Below are 25,959 nucleotides of genomic sequence, written 5' to 3'. Positions count from 1 at the left end.
AATCTCTCGACGAGGCTCTTCATATAATCACGATCGAACTTCACTTACAGGTAAGTTCGTTTCATCGTACAATATTACTAAGGTGAATTTTTGTATTAGGCTATCTGCGCTTGAAAAGAAAAAAGAAAAAATTAAAAAATTAAAAGAGGATTCATTTGTATCGAGTAACGTAATGAGAAAGAAAAAAAACAAGCGCACTTCTAAATTGTTAATGAGTTTGATCTATCATCATTTGAATTTTGGCTTCGATTCTGTAGTGAGTTCCACATTCGAAAGCCAAAATTCTCTTATTAATTGCAATATTTGTACTGTGATCATTGATAATACTGAATTACTTCATCAGTTCAATTCGAATATTCTTAGTGTCAAAAAAAAAAATTATGAGCTATATATGAGGAAAAAAAAATTTATGGAGGCCTGAAGTTGTGTCTTCAGACTCTGTTCGGAGCTCCATTTTTATTTTTATTGAATTCTTTGTAAATTGAGTATCTGGCATTTAGTTCAGGAATGAATTTGTCATTTTGGTCCAGCCACCAAAATTCTTTTCTAACTCGATAAAAATCCTCCATATCAGTTTCTGCGGCATTCAGCAATTTCCTCATTATTGCGATATTCTATCGGCAATTTCTCCCAAATTTCTTTAGTGTCACTGGAGGCAAACTTGAGGATGAACTCCTTCGGAAAGAAGGCGATATCTTCAGCGGACATTGTTTTAAGACTGTTTAATTGACAATAAATTTTTAAAGCACGACTGAGAGATGGCGTGCAATTTTTCAGGAACCAAAACTTCAAATTCTCCACATTTTTACGAGCACAAGTGAAATGTGATGTATACTCATCATTGTGATGATGACACACTGAAAAATCCAGTGACGATAATTTAGGGCACTTGAAATCCTCCAGATTTATCACAGGTTTTGAGGAGTTGATTATCTCATCTAGAAACTTTTGTTTCTATTCTCCCTTGACGTATATAGTAGTGACGTTTTTTATAATTCTCTGAATCCCTTTTTTCATGTCTACGTATGGTGTGTCATCACTATTCTACGGAATCCCATGAAAATGCTCTATCAACCATGAGTTGATGTTCTATGATTTCTTAGGGAGTGCACCCCAAGAATAAGGGATGCAAAAAGGATCCACTCTAGTCCTTGGTATCCATTGTCGCTGGTATTGACATGTACGTATGCCAATTCTTTCACAATGAATTCATCGAATACACCCCGAAAGCCTTGAATGTCAATAATCACTTCCATGCCTCTCGGAATTCAATATGTGTTGATTTGATAGACTGTCGAATTACAATTGAAATTTTTTGGGGAGGATCGTGCCTTTTATAGTCTAACGATATGACGCACTTTTTGTGCTGGAATGGACAAATTGTGTCTTTGGAATAAACAACCCGAACACTTTGAAGGGATAAACAATTCCCGGAAAAATGTCTCAAGTACGTCTAGAAGGATCCATGGAGTGTAATCCTTCTCCAAATTAATGGTGTAATAGTTATAGATTATCGTTCAATATCAGAATTCATTCTCTCATGTAATTTCATTTTTCATTTTATTTCAGTATCGGTTGAACGACATTTTGGTAACGTATCGAAAAGGATCATTTTTCGTCGTCGGCGTTCGATACGATTCACATTAACTCTCCGTCTCCATCTATTTTATTTTTCAGTTGAGATTTTCTTCCATGCTGGTTTGGGGGAATAACAAAAGTATAAAAGAATTTTTCCGGAAGGTGTATGGTATAAAAAATTACAGAATATTTTTTCTAGAAAATTCGAATCTTCTCACCAACGAAAACGATTTCCTGGAATTCAGGAGAACAAACACTTCTTCGAAATGTCGGTTTGCATTCATCGAGAAAAATCGTTCGCAATGTTGAAACAGAATTTCAGTATAAATATTGTAATAGTCATAAATTTGAATGATATCCACAGAAAGTATTGATTTCTTTTTATAATTGAACATGTCAGTATGTTAAACTTGCGACGTATCTCGAAAAAAGGATCATCTTTCATTCTGATTCACATTCGAGAGGATTCGAGGCTCTCTCCATCCTTATCGCTTCTGAAAATATAAACCATCGTAGGATATATATCCCACTCAGATGCATTGACGCGTCATTTCAATCCCACCAGTGACTAATTAGTCGTGCTCGCGGGAGGATTAGTGACATCTCAGTAACCCATTACAAATGTTTCCGGTGGATTATCGAGAGTGTAAGTACACGTTACAAGTAACAATTAAGTGATAGTGAAGATTATGAACTATTAATTTTGATTCGAGTTTTTAGGATTGTGAAATAAGTGATTTTATAGAGTAATTCTTTTGTATTTTTCAGCGAATGCAACAATCTCCTACTAGCATCCTAAATACACGCAGAAAATCTGAGAGAGTGTAGAGTTAGGTATTCCTCAATTTTTTATTATTTTCAAACCATTGATGTCACTCAATCGATTCATTTTTTCAAAGTGTTGAAGACAGTAGAGTGAATATATTGCTCTTGAGGGGGGACGTCGGTGAGTTTTGAAACTTTTCAGTAGAGCTAGGGACCCATTGAGCGACTTTTGATATATCATGGGATATGTTAAAAAGTGGAAAAAATCATGACCTCACCGATTTTGCCCCATACATCCCCGAAAAACGACGTTTTTCATGTTTTCAGCTACAAAAGTTTCCTCGTACCACAGTTTTCATCCGATTTACATTTTTTTTTTAATGTTCGTAAGACTCCCAGGAACAAACGTAAGTATACGTTTTATGATCCGTCAATTAGAGAATTGAAAAATCAAAAAAAAAAAAAATGAAAAAAAATTTCGACAAATTTTTTTTTTGTTCACAGCATTCGTATTATGCCGCAAAAGTCTCTGTTTTGAGTAGTTGAAGATTATAGTATTAAATAATAGATGTTCAAGAGAAAAAAAAATGGGATGAAGAAAAAGTGAATTGCGAATGATCTCACTCTTGGTTTGATCTCACTCTTGATCTGATTTGGCTCAATTATCACAATAGAGGTTTTTTGTCCCCCAAACCTTCTTCTCATCAGCTGATAGACTGCTTTCAGTTCATAGCATAATATAAATGCTATGAACAGAAAAAAAATTTTTTTTTTCATTTTTTTCGATTTTTCAATTCTCTAATTGACGGATCGTAAAACAGATATTTACGTTTGTTCCTGGGAGTCTTATGAATATTTCAAACAAAAAAAATGTAAATCGGATGAAAACTGTGGTACGAGGAAACTTTTGTAGCTGAAAACATGAAAAACTTCGTTTTTCGGGGATGTATGGGGCAAAATCGATTGGGGTCACTTTTTAACATATCCCATGATATATCAAAAATCGCACAATGGGTCCCTAGCTCTACCGAAAATTTTCAAAACTCACCGACGTTCCCCCTTAAGCTTTTGTTGCGTAGGAATAACGAAATACTACTAAATCTATTGAATTTTAGGGTAAAGATTTTTGTGTGAAATTCCATTGCAAGTGTTTATATTCGAACTTGACAGATTTATATTTTTTCCATTATTCGTTTTGTAACGAAGCTGTTGAGATACACTCAACAATTTCAAGTGATAATTACTCGATACGTTCACAATAACTTGTGAGTTGCATTCACTTTCTCATTCAGGAAAACTCCTTCTACAAAATAGAAAAAAATTATAATTTTTCACGAACAATTTTTTTTTCAATTCTCGATTTATTAATTTATAAGAAATTACCGACTGTAATGATTAGAAGGGTGAGGTGTTGCTCCGGCGGACATCCAAGCTGAGCAGCGTTGAGCTGGGTTAGTACTTGGATGGGTGACCGCTTAGGAACACCTCGCTCGCACAAAAATTGCGGACGGTAGGTACGGTGTTGCGGCATAGTGTCTCCATCTAGTCAGTGTGACAGATGGATATATTAGGGCACTGCACAATCGGCCGGCTGTGCGACTGGGGTTTTACATGGTTTTCCGTGCAGTCCTAGCTCGAATGGGGCACAGCTAAGTGTAAGACGGCCATGATACCGCAGATAACAATAAGAGGAAAAAGAAAGGAGGGGAGGCAGGCTAGAGGAGGGGTTTCAAATCGAGAATTACTTCGATAAAACCAATGAAACAGAAAAAATAAAAAAAATAAAAAAAATTTATAAGAAATTGATTCATTCTTCTTTTCTCGTTAGGTTCAATGTGAAGGAAAATGGCTCAACAGCGCGCAGGATATTCGTTGACTTCACCAAATGTTTGGGTGCCTGATGAGTGGATTGCTTCACTCCCTAGACATGTTCTTCTCATAGTCATTGCAATGGCCATCCATGATAGAGCTACACCAAACATAAATGTTTATGTTAATCTCGTTAAGGTTTCCACGATCTTGAGGACGTTCCCAGAAGGTCCCTCATTTATATTTGGCAGAGCACCACTTCCACCTCATGTAGCTCACCATTGCTGCAATTGTCCCCATAGTTGCAATCGTGTCAACAATTATTCATAAAGAAGTGGTAAGATTTTTCTTCTATCCACGGTTGTTATGATCGTGGAGGAAAATTTTCCAGTATGATCCATCCAGTAGGAAGATATTAAATATTTTGGTTATCAGAAAGGTCTCACGTATGAAACAACTTCCATAGAAAATTCTAGCGAATTCGTTAGATAAGTGTACTACATTTTAATTAAACTTTTTTCATTAGTTCTTGGCTAATTTCCATTAAAAAATATTCAATGGAAAATATTTTATCGAAAAATCAAAAGAATGTAATTTTTTATACAACTTACTCTATTGAAGGAAGTAAACAAAAATCTTGAGAGAAATTTCAGTCGAGAAAATTCCATAGAATTTTCCCCAACAATGTAATGGTGTAACTTTTTGAATAAATCATAATTTTTTCTATCTCTTCTTTTTCTAGATTCAGCTCAGACTAATGCGTTATGATCTGTTGAGGGGTTCATCATTAATTATTCCATATATTGTTCATGCGTCAAAATTGATGCTATATGAAAAATCAGTCGTTAACTATTTTAAGTTATCTCAATCATTAATATTTTCATGGCTTATTTCTTAATGAAAAAAATCATTGGATCATACGGTTGATGGATAATATCCCAATATTTCAATATTCTAATATTGTTTTTAAACTTGTATAACACAAAAAATCATGAAAATATTAAATGATTTATTCGTATGATCAAGATGCTGGGGGGTTTTTATAGCCTCATGAGTTCATATCCGTTCTCAATATATAGGGGAGGGTGGGGCAAAACGGCCCCCCTTCAATTGTCAATAACTTGTGAATGACATTGTGAAAATTCCCAGTTTCAACTTCATTTTGAAGATAATTTTTCATTCTTCAAAACGAGCTCTAACTCATCCCAATCGGATTATTGAATCGGAAAATATTGACGATTGAAGGGGGGCCGCTTTGCCCCATCCTCCCCTATAATCATTTTTTTTTATATTAAAGAGCTGTTTGTTAACTGGTTTTTTAAGTGAAAAAATTCTCATCATGCTGAAAATACTTTTGAATATTGTCATGTAATATAAGATGAAGAATTTCGATTCAAACGATTGATGAAAATTTTTGTAGGATTTTTCATATTATTTTTTCCTCATAGAATTTCAAATAACTTAAACCAGTGGAAATAATTTCTTTTTAACTGTAGATGTGAAGAATCTACAGGTTTTCCAACGTTTTTCAAATATTTCTTGTAACTGTTGACATTTATTATTAAAACATTCTCGAACAATCTTTTTGATGGAAAACTCTGAGGATACAAGACTCTTCAAATATACCTCAAGCGTCGAAAAATGTTATCGAGTATTTTCTTCCACTGTTCCTGCAAACAAAATGCTCACAGTTACTACAAAACTTACGAAACTTAGCGCTCTTGTTTTTGTTTACAACAAAGAAGCTAATGGAAAATACTTGATTATTTCAGAGATATTAAAGTATTACTGCAGCTAGTATTAATAACTTTTTTATTTTTATACAGTTACACTACGAAAGGATAATCAAAAATATCCTCATTAAGGGCAGCTGTTTGTGAAAAATCATCATCAATATCATTCCATGTATTATTTAATGGAAAAGGTGCATTTCTGATATTCTGTCTTTTATTAGAATGAGCAAAAGGATGATATTAATGATATTTTTCCAATTATTTTTTCTTGTAAGATAGATTAAGTCCAATATACTGAAAAAAAAAATCTATATGTTTTCATTTTGAGACATTTAAGGAAGAATAAAAAATAACATCTTTCCTGGAACCCCTAAAAACAAACAAAACATAGCTTTTTCATTATTTTATGTCGCGCCGTGCAATAAGTCGAGTTTTGAGCAGGCTGCGCGAAGCAGCGCACGACTTGACATAAAATATTATAGAGCACTCGGTAATAAATTTCGTTTTCAACGAATGTGTGTACAGACCTCGCCTTCGGCTCGGCCTGTAAACTACACATTCGTTGAAAACGAAATTTGTGCCCTTGTACTCTAATGTACTATTTCCCTTTCACCTACACTCGAATGTGTTGTGTTTTTGAAGTGGAGACATTGAATATTTTTTCTATGACATTCTCATGTTTTTCGTAGTAAATTAACAGAAAAATAAATATTTTATTCAGCAACTGTTGAGATAGACCATGGATATTTTCGGTATAGGAATTAACTGAATTATAATTAAAATATGTCAGTTTGTTTGACAACTAAAATGATCTAAACTTGTCTCTAAATAGTAGAGATTAATTGCTACATCAACTCATATATCAACAGCTAAATAACAGACAAGCGTAACTGCAGTGCGTTTCCTATCCACATACACTTGTCTGTTATTTAGCTATCGATGTGTGTATGATGATTTAACTCATTTTTTTAATCAAAAAAGATTATATTTTTTGAATTCACCGATATGGACGTGGATATGTCACAGATTAATTCGTTCTTCTTCATACGCATAGAACTACAATCGTGCTAATAGATTGTGGTCTCGTGTACCCAAGAAAGAGTATCAAATAGGAAGAGAGAATTGCATTAGTCATCTCTTTCTGTCTTTGTCTAATCAAACCCCCACTATGTAATCTGCTCTCGGGAACTATTCAGAAGAGAGAGAAAAAGCAGTGACATAACAAACCTCCTTTTTTCTGTTTCATGCCATTTTCACTACTCAAACTCAGTGTCTAGATTATTGTACACCTACGTCCATGATTTTCAAAGTTTTGATTGATTGTAGATGTTTTGAGGCATAAAAATAAGGATTTTTGCTTTTTTGCTTCCGAAGGGACGCATTCTTTTTGGTCGATTTTTCGATTCTCTAATTTTGGTTGCAAATGGTCTATAACGTCATGGAACGTAAAGAAATGATGTTTTTAGGGGAGTATCTGCATGTATGTGTGTGCAGATTCGAGTTTTTGGTGATTCAATTTTAGAAAATTCAACATAAATACGATGAAATTTGTAACTAAAAATTTGAAATTTCGGCTCATGATAGCTATGAATAAGCCTCGCTTTGGTGCTTCGTTTCAGCTTGATCGGTCAAGTAGTTCCTGAGATATAATCACTTGTTTAAATTTCGTTTTTCTGCAATATCTCGCCAACAACTGCACCGATTTCAATTTTTTTTTTCGAACTACTCATTTATAATCATTTATAATGATTTGTGCAAAGTTTGGAGATATTGCCGTTTATCCGTTTTTTCATAAAAAAAAAACCTTGTACGCACGATAAGTCAATGAAAAAACGAGCTAGCGACTTGAAATTCGGTATGCTGCTAGCTTTTGTAACATAGACGGTTCGTATTTTCGATGAGACCAATCGATCGACCGGTTCGCGAGATATTCAATTTTTTGTGAAAATCTATTCTGTCAAATATCTCGTCAACTACTTGACCGATGAAAAATTTTCTTTTTTCAAAATATCCGTCTCGATCGCTACTATCTAGATCATTGAAAATATATTATGACGTGTTATTTTCCGTCACAAATAGCATTTCTGTGTTCGACCGTTTCGCGTGTGGGTTTCTAATTTAAAAATCACCAGACGGGAAGTCACCAACCGACAGCGAGAGTCACGAGAGAGGTTCAGTATATTTTGTTAATTATTTTGTTTTGTATCGCCTTNTTTCAAAATATCCGTCTCGATCGCTACTATCTAGATCATTGAAAATATATTATGACGTGTTATTTTCCGTCACAAATAGCATTTCTGTGTTCGACCGTTTCGCGTGTGGGTTTCTAATTTAAAAATCACCAGACGGGAAGTCACCAACCGACAGCGAGAGTCACGAGAGAGGTTCAGTATATTTTGTTAATTATTTTGTTTTGTATCGCCTTCTGTATTGTTTGAATCGAATCTGGCGCCGACATCGTGGGGCTGAGGTGGTAACGTCTCCGGGAATCGTCGAGGGACTTCGAGACACTTCGAGTTCGTGATGAGTGCCTCATGGGTCTTTGGATTGCCAGAGGTCGCCAGCTCTCGGGCAACTCTAGGGGAAATGTGATGTAGGAGCCCGGCTGGTTCAATGTGGAAGGGGAAGTGAAGGATTTCACCAAGATCAGAAGGAGGTTGAGTTGAATCGTCCTTTGGGGACAGAATGGTCTGGAGAATGATGTGGAAGGATGTCAGAGGACATTTGGATTTATTTGATACTCTGGGATAAATTGTTTTTGATTGAATAACGTCTGAGAAGTCACTGCGCATGCGCCGACGGACTTGGTTCGGCCATGTGAGCGACAGAGTCTAGTTGTTTGGAAGCTGATTGGAGGAGTGAACGGAACGAGCGGCCAATGAGTGTAGTTGCCGCGTTTTCACGGTCCAGCGTGGTGTCGCTGGGAAAACGAACCTCACTTCCTGTTTGGTGATTTCGCCATACGTTGTGTTTGATCAATTTGCGTTAATTTCGGAGTTTTGGGGAGCCTGAAGGCGCTCTGGAAGGGGAAATATACCTGTGGAGGAAGCCCCGAGTGGATTTGGGATTATTCTGGAAATTTTGCTTTTGGCTGTTCGTTTAGTTCCAGTGGTCGTTCTGGTAATAACGACCTGGCGCTCGACTTATTTATTGTTTCAGGGTTGTCGTGCGTCGAAGGGCTACGTAGTGGATCGAGGGTTCCGTGAACCTCAGGAAATTACGTCACAATATATATCCGTCCATACAAACTTTTGGAGATATTCTCGTTTTTCTTTTTTTTTTTGTTTTCTCGTTCTTGTGCGATTGATAACTTGTGACGGAGAAACGATATTAAGTTGAAATATGGTATATATATCTCTCATAATACCAAAGGTCCGTACTTTAAATGGACGCCATCGGTGCAGTGGTGTGAAACAGATTAATTTTTTGTATATATACATTTCAATACAAGGTAAAATTTTTTTTTCCGTACTGCTTCCCACGATTTCTCGTCTGGGAATTAGTATAGCATACTTTCCAAACTTGAAAAATTGAGAATCACTACGGAAAAATATTTTCCGGGCTGCCGTTATGTGTTTTCTTTACTCACGCAGTTGGTCTGCCTCGCCTTTGGCTCGGCTCAATAACTCCGCGCGAGTAAAAAACCCCATAGCAACAGCCCTGAAATGTACTATTTTTTGAACCTCTTGTAGAGTATGTTTATTGCATTCACTGACGGTGAGCTAATATATTGAAATTATTTTTAAAAAAATTAGACGATAGCATGGATTCATGGATCATCTGACAACTCTTTCCAAGTGACGATGTGGAGATCTGGTTTAAGTGGAATTTATATTGCTTGCGAATGGAAGTATTGTTTTTGTGTGACCTGATAAGTATTTTTGATTATTACAGTCTTTCAACATGAGATACGTTAGTCAATTTACTATTATTCTTTATGCTATTTTATCCACTCGTCATTGAATGGTGATGAATGAAATGGTCGTTTATATTTCCATATACTATGGTATAAAGAAAAAAGTATAATAAGAAAAAAAGTAATGGTCATTTGCCTTCTGTCGGATAGGAGTTCTACGCCTGGTTGTTTTTTTTAGAACTTTCCACTCAAAAATCTTTTTCCCATTTTTGCTTCCAAACGGGAAGCATTGCAATCGACCTATTTTTACATTCTCTAATTCTCTTGATTGGAAACGATGTAGAATGGTCTGAAACGTAAAAAGACGAAGTTTGGGCACCATGTCTGTACGTGAACACCTCCAGGGCCAAATGTCCTTTTTGAAAACTGAAAGAATAGTGGGGTAAAATAATTCCAAAAAATCTTAAATTTTGCACGATTATAGGTCTTCCTAAGGACTAACTCTGTGTACGATTCAGCTCGATCAGTCCAAGCGTTTTTGAAAAAAAGCAATTTGTTTGTGAATCGCTTTTCGCGAATCTCTCCAAAACTAGTGGACCAATTTCAATTTGTCTTTTTTCAAAATACTCGTCTTAATGTCCTCTATTTAGATCATCCAAAACATATATAGCCGTCCATACTAAGTTTTCGAAATATTCCCGATTATCTGTTTTTTCATGAAAAACTTTATACGCACTTTAGCCTTCGCAAAAATTATAATATCAAGTTGAAATTTGGATGGAATCTTCTCCTTGTGATAGAGAAGACTGGTATTGGGGATGGGCTCAATCGGTCCAGTAGTTTTGGAGATATTCAACTTTTCCTGAAAACCTATTATGGGCTATGTCTCAAAAACTACGCAACCATTTCAATGTGTCTTTTTTTTTCAAAATACTCATCCCAGTGTCCTCTATCTAGATCAATCAAAACGTATGCGCGCTCTAGCCCGTGTGAAAATTGAAATATCATTATTATTAACTTGAAATTTGGGCAGACGTTTCCTCTCATGACAATGAAAGTTCGTATTGAAAATGGGTTCAAGTTTCGTTCCTTCCTTTATTATCATCATGTGTTCTCCCACAGGTAATTTTGTCAGGATAGGTGAGATATCAATTTGTAGAGATACCAGCGGTATTTCGTATGTATACAGCGCTTCAAATCATGATTTTACTATTTACTATTATCTATTCTGGCGTTTGTTTTTTCTCGTGATTTTGTCTCCNATACTATGGTATAAAGAAAAAAGTATAATAAGAAAAAAAGTAATGGTCATTTGCCTTCTGTCGGATAGGAGTTCTACGCCTGGTTGTTTTTTTTAGAACTTTCCACTCAAAAATCTTTTTCCCATTTTTGCTTCCAAACGGGACGCATTGCAATCGACCTATTTTTACATTCTCTAATTCTCTTGATTGGAAACGATGTAGAATGGTCTGAAACGTAAAAAGACGAAGTTTGGGCACCATGTCTGTACGTGAACACCTCCAGGGCCAAATGTCCTTTTTGAAAACTGAAAGAATAGTGGGGTAAAATAATTCCAAAAAATCTTAAATTTTGCACGATTATAGGTCTTCCTAAGGACTAACTCTGTGTACGATTCAGCTCGATCAGTCCAAGCGTTTTTGAAAAAAAGCAATTTGTTTGTGAATCGCTTTTCGCGAATCTCTCCAAAACTAGTGGACCAATTTCAATTTGTCTTTTTTCAAAATACTCGTCTTAATGTCCTCTATTTAGATCATCCAAAACATATATAGCCGTCCATACTAAGTTTTCGAAATATTCCCGATTATCTGTTTTTTCATGAAAAACTTTATACGCACTTTAGCCTTCGCAAAAATTATAATATCAAGTTGAAATTTGGATGGAATCTTCTCCTTGTGATAGAGAAGACTGGTATTGGGGATGGGCTCAATCGGTCCAGTAGTTTTGGAGATATTCAACTTTTCCTGAAAACCTATTATGGGCTATGTCTCAAAAACTACGCAACCATTTCAATGTGTCTTTTTTTTTCAAAATACTCATCCCAGTGTCCTCTATCTAGATCAATCAAAACGTATGCGCGCTCTAGCCCGTGTGAAAATTGAAATATCATTATTATTAACTTGAAATTTGGGCAGACGTTTCCTCTCATGACAATGAAAGTTCGTATTGAAAATGGGTTCAAGTTTCGTTCCTTCCTTTATTATCATCATGTGTTCTCCCACAGGTAATTTTGTCAGGATAGGTGAGATATCAATTTGTAGAGATACCAGCGGTATTTCGTATGTATACAGCGCTTCAAATCATGATTTTACTATTTACTATTATCTATTCTGGCGTTTGTTTTTTCTCGTGATTTTGTCTCCTCATTCTCTCCGTGTTTTCCAGTTCCCATTTCTTCTTTTGCTCTGCTGCTTTCTTCAATCTTTTACTCTTTCTTTCTGCTGCTTGTTTAAATAAATAACTATCATGATGAATTAAAAGATTGATCAGAAAAATTTTGTTGTGAAATTTTGGAAATAAGAAAAAAATTGTAGATAAGAGAAAATCTAATAGTGAAATAATTCGAAATTTTGTGCCTGTTCCCGATCTGATGAAAAAAAAATTATCAAACATTACATACTTCCAAATTGCTGATGATCTCCATTTTTAATGTGATTGCTATGGATCCGTTCGGAAGTATAGTACCAATGGAATTGATAGACATAAAAAGAAAGAAGACAACCAACGAAAAAATTAATGGTCAAATGTTTTATTGTTTTATTTCTCCTGCCTTTGAATATTCCAGAATCATATGGAATGTATTTATTTTTAAGATAGTTCTAGGTAGAAAAAACGGAAAAAATGAAAACTCTTATTCATTTATTTGAAAATTCCAGAAAATTTATTCATTTTTTCAAATATCATGAAAAGCTGGAATACAAAGGATAGAATAGAAAATCATTTTCAACTGATTTAATTTTAACATGAGGATTTTTAAACGAGTCGCATCACTTTTAATTGTTGTCCTTCTTCACTATGCTGAATTCACAAGGATGGGGTTTACCCTCGAAAAATTGAATGAACAAAATACCGTCAGTAGCAGCTTGTTGACATGTCAATACCTCTGCTGTATCTTCAACCAGTTCATTTGAAATCCTTCCTGGCAACCAAATGATGAAAGTGTTCTCCAAAACAGCCAACGCCTTGATCCCAAAACGAGTTTTAGCTAATCTGATGCCAGTTACTGGGTAGAACTTTTTTAATTCTAACGCATTAATTTTTTTGGTTGGCAACAGCACAGTCTCTGAGAGAAATTTCATTCATCCTCTCACAGAAAGATGCATTTCGTTTCTTCCTCTCATTAGTAATTTTGGTTTAAAAAAATAGAATGAATAAGATGATTTTTCCATCATCCATAAGATAATTCCATCATCTATGTTTGCTCTTTAGAATAGAAGAAAATGTATCAGTGTTTCAATACTTACTTTTTTATATTACCTTGAAAATTTCTGGAAAAAATTGCTTTTGATGTATTTTATGATGCAAGGAAAATGCACTCTTCAACAACTGGTTTTTATTTATTTGTTAATAAACCTCTCGGAGGAGTGGGCAGTAGACTGAGCTATCATAGTAGCCAGAGGGTATTTATATGTTCTAGAAATCGTTCAAGAAAATTCTATGGCGTAGATCGTTCATGAAGTAAACAATTCTCAGAATTGATATTTGTGTAGACGTTTTCTGTAAGTACGCGACATTATATCACAACAATGGAATATTCGAGAAATTCAGAGAGGGAGGAAGCGCAAAAAACAAACGTTTCACATTCGTATGCTGGGACTTTGATGGAATCCTCTGGATTTTTTTTCAAGATCAGATAATAAAACATTCCAAGAATTGTTTTTCACATATTTGACCTTGCGGAAAAACAAACGTTTTGCATTTGTAAGCTGGAACTTCGATGAAATCCTCTGGATTTTTTCTCAAGGTCTGATAGTAAACAATTCCAAGAATTGTTTTTCACATTATTGAGCTTGGAATCCCCTATATACGAGGGTTCGAAGTCAACAGCAGTGATTGTGGGTGAACAATCCATCAGAAATACATACTGGAAAGTGACTCCAATAGCATAAGATTGTCATCTTCCTTGGGGAACGAAAATTCATTTACTAGTGGGTATCAAATGATATCGGTTCATTGTCACTCACAAATCATTGTCGCTCACAACTGATTGAATTATCTTACTCAGCAATTCTCTGAGTGGTCTCTTTGTTAATTAAGAAAAATAGTGGATGCGAGAACATGCTTGAGGGTTATCAGAATTTTCGAGAATGCCCTTCAAAGTGTATCTGCTCGAGAAGCTGATCATTGGATACGTTGGTGCAATCATTATATAAATCTTTATCGGAAACTGTTGAGAAAGCGTGAGTGTTCTGTGGGTGAAAAACGAAGGTTGGAAGCAGCCATCCTCTCGATTCATGCTAGTCGTGAAAAATTCAAATTGAAGAAGCAACGATACGGTGGAGTTATTGGAGATTCTTCTCGAACAAAAATTGAAGAGAGAGTCGTATGGAGAGATGTGGGATCGGTTTTTAACAACAGAATACCTACAGGAGCTATCATTAATTTGAGACAAAACGATCTCAGAAGTTTCTTGAAAGACGCTAGAACTTTGACAATGAGACGGCTGACAGATGCTTTGACGAGAGAGGGCAATTTGAAAGTGAACGCTGTGCTAGCAGCAAAATTCTAAGTATTTAAAGATGGTGAAACCATTGAAGAAACAAAATACTTCAATGCGAAGAATCAAGTCATTCTACCTATCACGAACATCAAGAACTGGTTCAATGAACATGTCACTGAACAATTGATGAAAAAAAAATAGAGGATTTTGAAGAACGTGATTCTGGGTGGAGTCTAACAGAAATGATCTATTTAATGATAAACATTAACAGATATGTTCCACTCGCGGCAGGATTGAATACGTACATACCATTGCCTAAGAAAATTCGGTCAAAGAAAGCAGTGATAAACGTGAAGAATAAAGATGAGTTTTATTTTCTGTGGTCGGTTGTAGCTGCTCTTTCTCCTGCGAATCAAAATCTTGATAGAACGAGTTCGTATCCCCATTATGTTACAGCTACGTTACCAAATACGCAGGCGAAACTCACTTACACAGGGATTGATTTTCCAATGAAATTGAAATATATTCCCAAGTTCGAACATATGAATGGGTTATCGATAAATGTTTATGATATTCAAAATGATGATATCGTATCTGTCTACTTGAGCAAACGAGATTCTGAGTAGCCAACAATTAATTTGCTCGTATAGAGCAATAACTTACATATAGATCCTGATATGCAAGCTATTTATCACTTCGCTTGTATCCGCAATTTATCTCGATTATTAAGATCACAAGTTACAAGTTTCGAACATCGTATTTGGTTTTGTGACCGATGTTTGGGTCATTTTTCCAAGGAAAAGTCATTCTACAATCATCAAGCTGACTGCTTTAAAATTAATCATTGCAAGATGATTTTGCCACCTGAAGAAATGAATATTCTAAACTTCAAAAATTACAAATTCAAAGACATGGTACCATTCGTTGTATACGCGGATCTTGAGTGCATTCTCCAGTCAATTGAGGATGAATCTCTCTCTCAGAAACATATCCCACACAGTGTTGCATTTTATTTACACTGTGCTTTTGATAATACGCGATCAGAATTCATGATTAAACGTGGTCCCGACTGTATCGATTGGTTCATTGATGGATTACAACGAATAGCTTATGAGGTAGATACTTGTTTGAGTGTAAATGTTCCAATGAAACCACTTACGCCTGAACCAATTTTAGAATACGAAACAGCACAACTTTGTCATATTTGTGAAAAACCCTTTACTGAAAATGCAATGAAACATCAAGATCATGATCATTTTACAGGCAAATATCGCGGTCCAGCGCATCCTAAAAGCAATGTTAACTATCAAAATTCTCGCGTTATTCCAGTAGTATTTCACAATCTTTCTAGTTATGATTCTCATTTTTTAATCAAGATTTTAGCTAGTAAATATCCCGGGTCATTACATTTGCTCCCACTAAATAAAGAAAAATATATCGCTTTTACAAAACATGTCGAAGGTACCCCAGCCAGTTTGCGATTTATTGATTCGTTTAGATTTATGGCAAGCAGCTTAGAAAAATTAGCTTCATATTTGAGTGATACAGATAAGCGCATAACCTGGCAATTTTAGGATAATGACATCGAAAAATTTCATCTTTTAACCAGAAAGGGTGTGTTTCCCTCTGAATACATAGATGATTGGAATAAACTGGAAGAGCAGCTATTACCATCAAGAGAGAAATTTCACTCAAAATTAAATAATGAGGATGTTTCAATCGAAGATTATGTGCATGCTCAAAACGTGTGGAATACCTTTGGTATCAAATCATTAGACGAATATTCTGACTTATATCTAAAGACAGACGTTTTATTGTTGGCAGATATTTTTGAAAATTTTAGACGCAGTTGTCTCTCTATATACAAACTCGACCCTCTCCACTATTTCGCAACACCTGGATTGGCTTTTGATGCCATGCTTAAATGCACAGGTGTGAATCTTGAGTTGTTGACGGATATTGAAATGCATTTGTTCGTTGAAAATGGTATTCGTGGAGAGGTGGCTAAATGTTCAAATCGTTATAGCTGTGCTAATAACAAATATATGAGGGAAAAGTTTGATTCTGCTAAAGAAGTTAGTTATTTGATCTATTTTTATGTAAACAATCTGTAAGGTGCAGCTATGTCTCAGTACCTTCCGTACGGATCATTTGAGTGGTTAGAACCATCATTGATTAATGTTAATAATATTTCAGATGATTCCCCCATAGGATATATACTTGAAGTTGACCTGGAATATCCCAGAGAGTTCCATGAATTATACAAAGACTTACCGCTCTGTCCAAAACATTTTATTCCACCACAGAAGAAAATTTCAAAGTTGGTGACGACTTTATTACCAAAAAAAAAATTACATAATACATTACAAAAGTTTGAAGCAATGTCTCAAGTTGAGAATGCAATTGACCAAAATTCATCGCGTATTGAAATTTGCTCAAGCTGCATGGCTCAAACCGTATATTGATTTAAATTCAGAACTGCGGAAAAAATCCAATAATGAGTTCGAGAAGAACTTTTTCAAGTTGATGAATAATGCTGTATTCGGGAAAAATGTAGAAAACGTGAGAAAACAGAAAGATGTGGATTGGTGACAAAGTGGGATGGAAGATATGGAGCTAAAGCTCTTATTGCTCAACCAAATTTTCGTAGCTGTATGATTTTTGATGAAGAGCAAAATTTAGTAATTATCCAATTGAATCGAAACGAAATTTATTTCAACAAATCTATTTATATCGGATGTTCTATCCTCGATCTGTCGAAGACATTTATCTACGATTTTCATTATGAATATGTCAAGAATACTTTTGGTGACCGAGCAAAATTACTGTCCACCGACACAGACAGCCTTTTGTACGAATTTAATGTACCAGATATTTATGAATACATCAAACGTGATATTTCTGGATTTGATACTTCTGATTATCCAGAAAATAATGTGTATGGTATTCCAAGAGCTAATAAAAGAGTATTGGGTTTGATGAAAGATGAATGCAATGGAAAAATTATGAGTGAATTCATTGGTCTTCGAGCTAAATCATATATTTTCAAGATTCATGGGGAAATTGGAGAAAAAAGCGGGCCAAAGGAGTGAAAGGGTCAGCTTTAAAAACTATCACGTTTTACGATTATAAAAATTGTCTTTTTGATAATGAGAATTTAGTAAAACCTCAGTATTTAATTGGAAGTAAAAAGCATGAGGTTAAGAATGTACATCAACAAAAATTAGCGTTAGGTTGGAATGATGATAAGAGGATACTCTGTTACAATACTACTGACACTGTACCACATGGTTATCAAAAAATGAAGTGAAAAAATATATGTATTGTTTATAAACACTGGTTTTTATTGTAATATATAATATACAGGGTGTCCCATAGTATGTGACAAAAGCAAATTGCGTTGTATACCGTAAGGTGACAGCGCAGTCTAAAGTCTAATATATGGTTGAAGTGGAGACTCTCCGCTAATTTCATCCATACTTCAGTCGCTCGCGAATTAGAACACTAAAATGGAAAACCTAACCATCGAACAAAAAACATTCCTCATCAAATCATATTACCGAAGAGGAGATTCAACTACTGCAGCAATAAGAGCATTTCATTCTAAGTATGGCACATACACTGGAGTGTCTGATTCGAGTCTCAGACGGTAAATAGAGTGAATGAACTAGATAACCAAAATTTTTTTTTCTTTTTTTTTTGAAGTTTACGCATTTTTCGAGCAATTCATGGGTATTTTCAGGTCAATTGAGAAATTTGATCAATACGGTACACTAGACGATAGGAGGCGTGAGAATCCTGGCCTTTCACCTACTGTAACCACAGATGAGGTTATCCGCACAACTGAAGAACATTTCAAAAAATATCTAAATGATACTCTTCGGAAGGCTTCCGAAACCTTGAAAGTCTCGAGAACTTCACTTCACCGTAACTTAAAAATGTTTTTAAACTTCCATCCCTAAAAAATTTCTGCACATCAATTTTTAACGGAAGAAGCGATGGTTCGTCGTGTGGAATTTTGCCAAGAACTTTACTTTTTTTTTGAATCCAAGGGGATGAAGGCACAGAATATCATCTTCTCTGATGAAGCACATTTCTACTTAGGTGGCTTGGTAAATAAACAAAATTTTCGCTTTTGGGGGACTGAGTCACCTTACGTCGTTGAAACCAAGTCCTCACACCCGAAAAAAGTTACTGTATGGGTGGCAGTTACCATAAAGGGTGTTTTCCTTGAATTCCTCGAGAGTCGGAAAATTAATGCTGACATTTACTGTGAGTTCTTGAAGAAGAACTTCTTTCCTTGGGCACGAAAAAATCATTTAGTCAAGAATTTCTACTTCATGCAAGATGGTGTCGCCCTACACAGGACTACTGGTGTATTTGAAACACTTTTTTCCGTTTACGGCACTCGTGTGTTAGGTTTAGGATACCCTAAGTATGCCCATGGGGGTATGGAATGGCCGCCTTACAGTCCTGACTTAAATCCCTGTAATTTTTGCCTGTGGGGTTTTCTCAAGGACAAGTGCTATGAAAAGCATCCGACGACTGTGGAAGAGTTGCAAGACGCAATTAGGGATGCTGTCTGAGCTATTGATGAAAACATAATACAGCGCATCTATACCAGCTTCGAGCGTAGGATAGAGTTCTGTAGTACATGTGATGGCGGACACTTGGAAGGGATTGTATTATAATTTGCCGAATGTTCTGTGTACAATAAAAAAAACAACAATTATTTACACTTAACCGTATTCAAGTTATTCGCAATTGACTTTTGTCACATACTATGGGACACCCTGTACATTCATTTAAAGGAATCATAGATCACTTTTATTGATCCAACTATTGTGGGAATTATCAAAACTCCAACATTTAACAAAAGCTTTATTGCCACGTTTTTGGATGATTTTTTCAACGAGATACACATCAGGATATTTCACTTTAGTCAATTCCTCTTGATAGAATCCACTCTCAATTGGTCTCTCTTCATAATCCATAAGTTTATACGTCACAGGTTTAGTGTTGACAACTTCACTGATGGTAAATATTTCTGTTGTCCAGTTGGGTGTATAGCCTTTTTCAAATACATTCTAATATTTGCTGATCCGCACTTTATCTCCAACCTTGAATTTGATTTGTTTCGTACGATTCACTTGGAATTTACCGTAAACATGTCGTAAAAGATATTTTTCATTATCAGCAGTGACATCTTTAGGTTTCATATGGATTGTACCATGTTTGGTGTTATTATAAGTCTATACCAGAGCCTTGACGATACGAATCCACTTGTATGTTCCTTATCAACTGAACTGCTTCCACATTTTTTCTTTGAGAGTACGATTAAATTGCTCACATATGGACGCCTTGAGATTACTAAATGTTGAATACATGGTGATACCATTATCCTTCATTAGAGTCTTAAACTCAGTGTTGTAGAATTCTTTTCCTCGGTCCACATGCAATTTCTGTGGTTTACATCCTTGTTTCAGCACGGACTTCATGGCATGTGTCACATCTTTTCCATTTTTCGTTTCAGTCGGCTCAGCCCAGGCATACTTTGAAAAAATATCAATAACTGTTAGAAGATATTTGTAACCCTTATTTTCACGAGCACAAGCAGTATTGTCAACAAGATCAGCCTGCCAAGTCTCATCCAGTCTGCGCACATCAACATGCCGTCGTGGATAATTTCTTTGAGCTGGTCTATGAAGCTCCTCAACCACTACCGCTTTTTTGTTCATTCTCCAATGCAATTAAACGTTCATCCAAGTTAGCAATTATTTCAGAATTACGCAATGCCAAGTCTTGATGTGTATCCTCTTGAATTCTTTTCAATTGGTTCGTGATCATTGGTTGCAGACCATCAAGGATTGACTGAATCTGACGTGAGACAAATTCTTTCAATGTTGTTAGTTCGTCGCTCAAATGCCTAATGATCTTTGAATGATCAACCAACCCTTCTTGTACTTCCTCTTCATCTACACGTTTTTGTCTCATAGTCGCCAAAAAATTTTCTTGAAATGATTGGATCATTATTTGAATTCCATTGATTCTCCCACCCATAGATCCAGTGACATCATACATAAGACGAATCTCCTCTCTCATGATATTGCGCAATATTTTCAAGGAAACCGCATCATAGTCGTCTATAGAATCAGCTAAATTACACAGTCTGCGATGATCTATATCATAGTGTCCATCGGGAGTAACTTTAAAACCTTCTCCTGGAGGACCCCGACTACCGGAAGTCCTCACAACACTCTTATTCAACTGACGTCCAAACACGTCAACACTCATATTTCAAATGATCAATTATCATTCCCACAGACTAAATAAATAATGCCGGCCTCATGCAATTCTTCCATTATTGACATAATTTCATTGATGTGACTCATATTTCCAGCTGATTGTGATGCCATAAGCAATCGGAGTCTATCCATCAACTCATTTGGATCATCCCAATATACATAGTCCATTTTTTAAGGTTTTATTGATGCAATCATATGATGAGGAAGAGCTGTTCCAGTTTTCTTGGAGTCAATGAGATTTGCGATAATGTTGTGATATTTCATGCTGCTGCTTGTTCGAATAGCTCCACTAGGCTTGTACCACATTCGATGAGCATTTGTACTCCGTATGATATTACCGTAAGTATTTTTATCAGTTTGGGTTATGAGACTCATATTAGGTGACTTCTTAAAGATCAATTTAATTAGGCCAGGCGTTAATGTATATTCCTCACCTTTGAGGGTCATTGCATTTCCATGAAAAGTGACCACAGAATCACCAATCTTCATATTGTTTTTCAAAGAACGAACACCATATTCTGTATCCAGATCAGTCTTCTCACGATCTGTATTGTATCGATCTAAATATGTTTGAAGAAGCTTTTATGAAGCTATAGGGGATTCCTCATTGGTTGATGAAATACGATCAATTGGGGTCATAGCTTTTATTGGGGATATTTTTTTCACACGTGTGCTTGTGTGTGCGCTTTCTAAATCGGATGAGAGTTCTTCTAGAGATTCATATTGAGGACTCTCATAGTCATTATCCATATCTTTCTGCATTCGAACAGGAGTACCAGCTATCTTCCTCTTTCTTCGCTTCTTATTTGAAGATTCCTTCGTTACCGACTGATCCACTAATTTCTCGAGCGGAGTTATAACTGGTTTGAGTACTTCACTTATAGCTTTCTCAGTGGTTTCTCTACACAATTTTATCATTTTATGCTTGTGGCGAATGGCATCACTCGCTTGAGTGATATTCCACAAGATATTCGTCTCCTTCAAATTTTCGCTCTGCATGTTAACACGTGTGTAGTCATACCACAACTATTTTCAATTCCTTTGAATAGTGTATATTTATCTTTTCATGAAGCAATCGAATCCTTTTCGATACCGACCCTCATTGAGTTCACTATCTTTGTCAATTACAATGGAACCATATTTGTCTTCATTCCAGCATTTCGCACACAAATCCTTGAATTCTGTGAAGGACATGTCAGTATTAAGGTAGTCTTCATAAATGTGCTTCAAATTCATCTCATCTTAGCGGAAAAGTATCAGTAGATATGTATTGTCACACACAAGATGTTTCGGTATACGAGCATATGTTTGACATAGATAGAAATTATCAATATCTCTATGTCGCCCCATGCAGAAAAATGCTCGCATATTATCTTGTTTTTCACATACCACATCGAAAATTATGATAGAATTTGGCCGAGCATTTTCTGGTCTAATGACTTCATCGTGCTCACTATACGCTAAATGACCTATTCCCTTTATAGGAGAGAGTAAACGTTTGAGAAACTGATATTTCGGTTGATTTAGAGATTTTGAATAAACATAAATATTCTCAAATCTCAAACCATTAGGGTGCACTATGAGACCCAGTAGAGCGTTCGTCTTTCCACAATTTGAGGGTCCACAAATAACTGCTCGCACACTACTAGGTAATAGAGGAGCATGACGCCTTTTCTCATTCTTCTTCGTTTGCATTAGGTTATCAAAATTCATTATTGGAAGTTGTGTATTCTGCTTCTTGAACTTCATGGTTAATGACTAATCAGAAATATATAAATATCGCTTATTTATAGATATCGGTGCCATTCACTCGCTAGTAGTTGGCGTTGGATCATCATCACAGCCGCCCTATCTTAAAAGCTTACACATTTTCAATCATATTTCAGCGAATCATCCAGTTCCATACCCCTTCATGTTCTAGCAATGACTGGCACAGACACTTATAAATACACACTATTTATCCCATCACACATCAGTTCTCATTTGGATATGAAAGGATACAAACGGAAGAGAGGCGGTCAAGGTAGAGGTTTAGTGAACAGTCTCTTCAATAAACTTCCTGTTGAATGACATATACCAGGCTATCAGTATTGTGGTCCTGGGATAAAATTACGAAAACTATTGAAGCGTGGTGATCCTGGCATACATCCACTTGACGCAGCCTGTAAAGAGCACGATATAGCCTACTCGAAAAATCGAGATAATCTAACTGCACGACACGAAGCGGATAAAATTCTTACGGAGAGAGCTTGGAAACGAGTTTTATCGAAGGACGCAAGCTTCGCTGAAAAGCTGCTGCTTGGGGTGTAGCCAGTACCATGAAAGCAAAAACCTCCCTCGGAATGGGTATGAAAAAAATTCGCAGTAAAGGTGTTACAAAGAGAAAAACGAAAAAAAATGTGGTGGTGCTATGAAGAAGAAAAAAGTCTCCTTGAAACAAATCATTCGAGCAGCTAAGACTTCCATGCGTCCGGGAACCGATGCTATCAAATCGGCTCTCAAAGGAGCACGTGAAACAGTTAAAGAAATTGGTGGTAGAAAGTGAGTGCAATCGCCTCGTATCTTACCTGTACCAGCCAAAATTGGGGGTGTTTACCCTTCCTTATACCTCTTTTTGCCAGTCTGAGCGCCACTGGAGCACTGGCTGGTGGCGCTGCTGGCATTGCGAAAGCTATCAATGATGCTAATGCAGCCAAAAAAGCGCTACAGGAGAGTATGAGACATAATCAAACAATGGAGGCGATTGCATTGGGCAAGGGTTTATACCGTTAAGCCCTTAAGATTTAGGGTTTAAACGTTATAAAAAAGGCTTGGGTCTCCATTTAAAAAACTTATAAAACTTTCACACCGAGCCCTCACCGACGCTAATTTGTTGAAATACGCCAAAGTCATGAAAATTCCACACTTTCGTGGAGTATATATGAGGAATGAAATGCCTAAGACTGGTCCACACAAGTGCCAATCAGCGATCGTCAATCTCGATGATAACGATGGACCTGGAACAAATTGCGTTGCATACAAAAAACGAAAAAATGAAATCCTCCATTTCGACAGCTTTGGTAATCTTCAACCACCCCAAGATTTAATGAATTATTTCGGTGTTGTAGCATTGTAAAATATAATCATGAACGATATCAAGAGTATTATACAGTGGTATGTGGGCACTTATGTCTCAAATTTCTCGATGGAGAATTTATATAAAATCTGAACAAATTGTTTTATAGACATCAGTTGAATGTTAACGATGATGAGTGAATCTTTCACCTTAACACTGTCAGGCACTTCCTCAGTACTGGAGGCTCATTATTTTCCTCCTATTGAATTATCACCTTTGAAGAGTTATACTCTGGAACTTGCTGAGCTACTACCCTTCAATTCTATCCCCAACATCGACATTGGGAGCAATAAATTCTATGTTGGTGACAAAGTCATTGAGATACCTACAGGAAGCTATGAAATTGAAGATATTGAAAAGTATTTGGTGGATAAACTTGCTGAATATGGCATATCAATTAGCCTTAAGCGAAACAATAATCCTTTGAAAAGTATCATCAAGTGTAGCCATCCGATAGATTTTGACAAAGGAGATTCTATTGGTCGTTTACTGGGATTTGCTCCAAAAATTCTTATACCTCGTGTCATTCATGAATCCGATTTGCCAGTGATAATTCTCAAGGTCAACTCACTGCGAATTGAATGCAACATCACTACTGGCGCATACATTAATGAACAAAGAGTACACACTCTACATGAATTTTTTCCCAAGGTCCCACCAGGATATAAGATCATTAAAGTACCATTAAACATCATTTACCTTTCAATCGCTGTATAAGCAATAGATCATCTTCAACTGAAAATTGTCGATCAAGAAGGTCAACTGGTGAATTTCAGAGGAGAAGTTATAACAATAAGATTACACATAAAAACATAATATGGGTATTGTTTTCAATACCAAGGCGGGAGGCGGTTATAAAAGTGAGCCATCATTCCCAATCCGAAATAATCAACGAAAACCGCTCAAGGTGTTAACATCCCAGAATATCAAATTCCTAAAGAGTTTAGGTCTCAAACTTCGAAAAAGAAGACAGTAAGAAGAAAAATTCGTACTTTTTTCTGTTTTTGCATCATCAACTGCCATGGAATAAATCCTGAAAATCCAAAAACCCATCATTTTTGATGAATCTATTGCGCACTATGAAATTCACACGCACCAGCCATTTGCCTCAGCTACTTTCAACAACAATGATGAAATTCGCATCGCTGTTCAACATCAAGATTTATGCTTGTTGTCAAGTAAGAGCTCACTGCATATACATGGACATTTAACTCAACTCCATGGAGAAGCTGTTACTCACACGAGATTAGTGAATTGTGCTATTCTTCACTTGTTTGAGAAGATACGTTATGAACTCAATGCCATTGAGATTGATAAAAGTAAGAACGTTGGTATAACCACACTTATGAAGAATTTGATATCACAAACTCCAAGTCAAGCGGCTCTAATGGAAAATGCTGGTTGGATACTCAAAGATGAGGAATCTACGATTGTTGATGATAATGGTTATTTTGATATTTCCATTCCAGTATGGTATTGGGATTCGCTGAGGCTATGGACGAATCATCATAAACGCTAAGCATGAGTTAATCCTCACAACAGGAAATACTGATGTGAATGCAATTATCCAGCAACCAGCAGAGGGAGTTGCAGCTAAGACATTCAAACTCACTCTCGATAGGATAGAGTGGATGATTCCCTATATCAAAGTAGCTGATTCTAAGAAGATCAATTTGTGGAATTACATATCTAAGGATGCAATATTCGTGATATTAAGCTCTTTCTCAATTGCGCCTATTCCGATCAGTTTTCGAGCTTGGAAATTATATGAATACCCACTTTTACCAGCTACCTCTAAACATGTCTGGGTAGTGAAATGTTCAACACAACTGGGAAAACCTCGATATGTCATCGTGAGATTTCAAACTAACCGCAAAAATCAAGCTAATAAAAAAAAAAATTCGTGATATTAAGGTCTTTCTCAATTCGAAAAGTTAACCCTATGGTAATTTCAATCTTGATATCCCTCACAATCAATATGCATTGCTTTGTGATATGTACAATAGTTTTCAGAATTCTTACTATGGTAAACAGACTGAACCGCTTTTAAGTCGAGCCGATTTTCTAAAATATGCCCCACTCATCGTTATTAATTGTTCAAGGCAGAATGAATATCTCAA

The 25,959-nt window shown here is 36.0% G+C and overlaps 1 protein-coding gene and 1 long non-coding RNA gene across 2 annotated transcripts in view; both read left to right on the top strand.

Annotated features, from left to right (window-relative positions):
* Positions 1-25,959, top strand: part of LOC107044978 (glutaredoxin domain-containing cysteine-rich protein CG31559) — a gene marked incomplete at its 3' end in the record, with an annotated part of 119,712 nt that overhangs the window by 63,056 nt on the left and 30,697 nt on the right. The window lies entirely within an intron of this gene.
* Positions 2,148-5,206, top strand: LOC107044986. The gene is made up of 4 exons (XR_001461393.1): positions 2,148-2,224; positions 2,347-2,412; positions 4,172-4,489; positions 4,895-5,206. It is a non-coding gene; the product is annotated as an uncharacterized LOC107044986 (long non-coding RNA).

Source organism: Diachasma alloeum, unplaced genomic scaffold, assembly GCF_001412515.2.
Source record: "Diachasma alloeum isolate Michigan unplaced genomic scaffold, Dall2.0 Dall_scaffold_00857, whole genome shotgun sequence".
Classification (NCBI taxonomy): domain Eukaryota; kingdom Metazoa; phylum Arthropoda; class Insecta; order Hymenoptera; family Braconidae; genus Diachasma; species Diachasma alloeum.
This window is presented reverse-complemented; position numbering and strand designations above follow the sequence as displayed.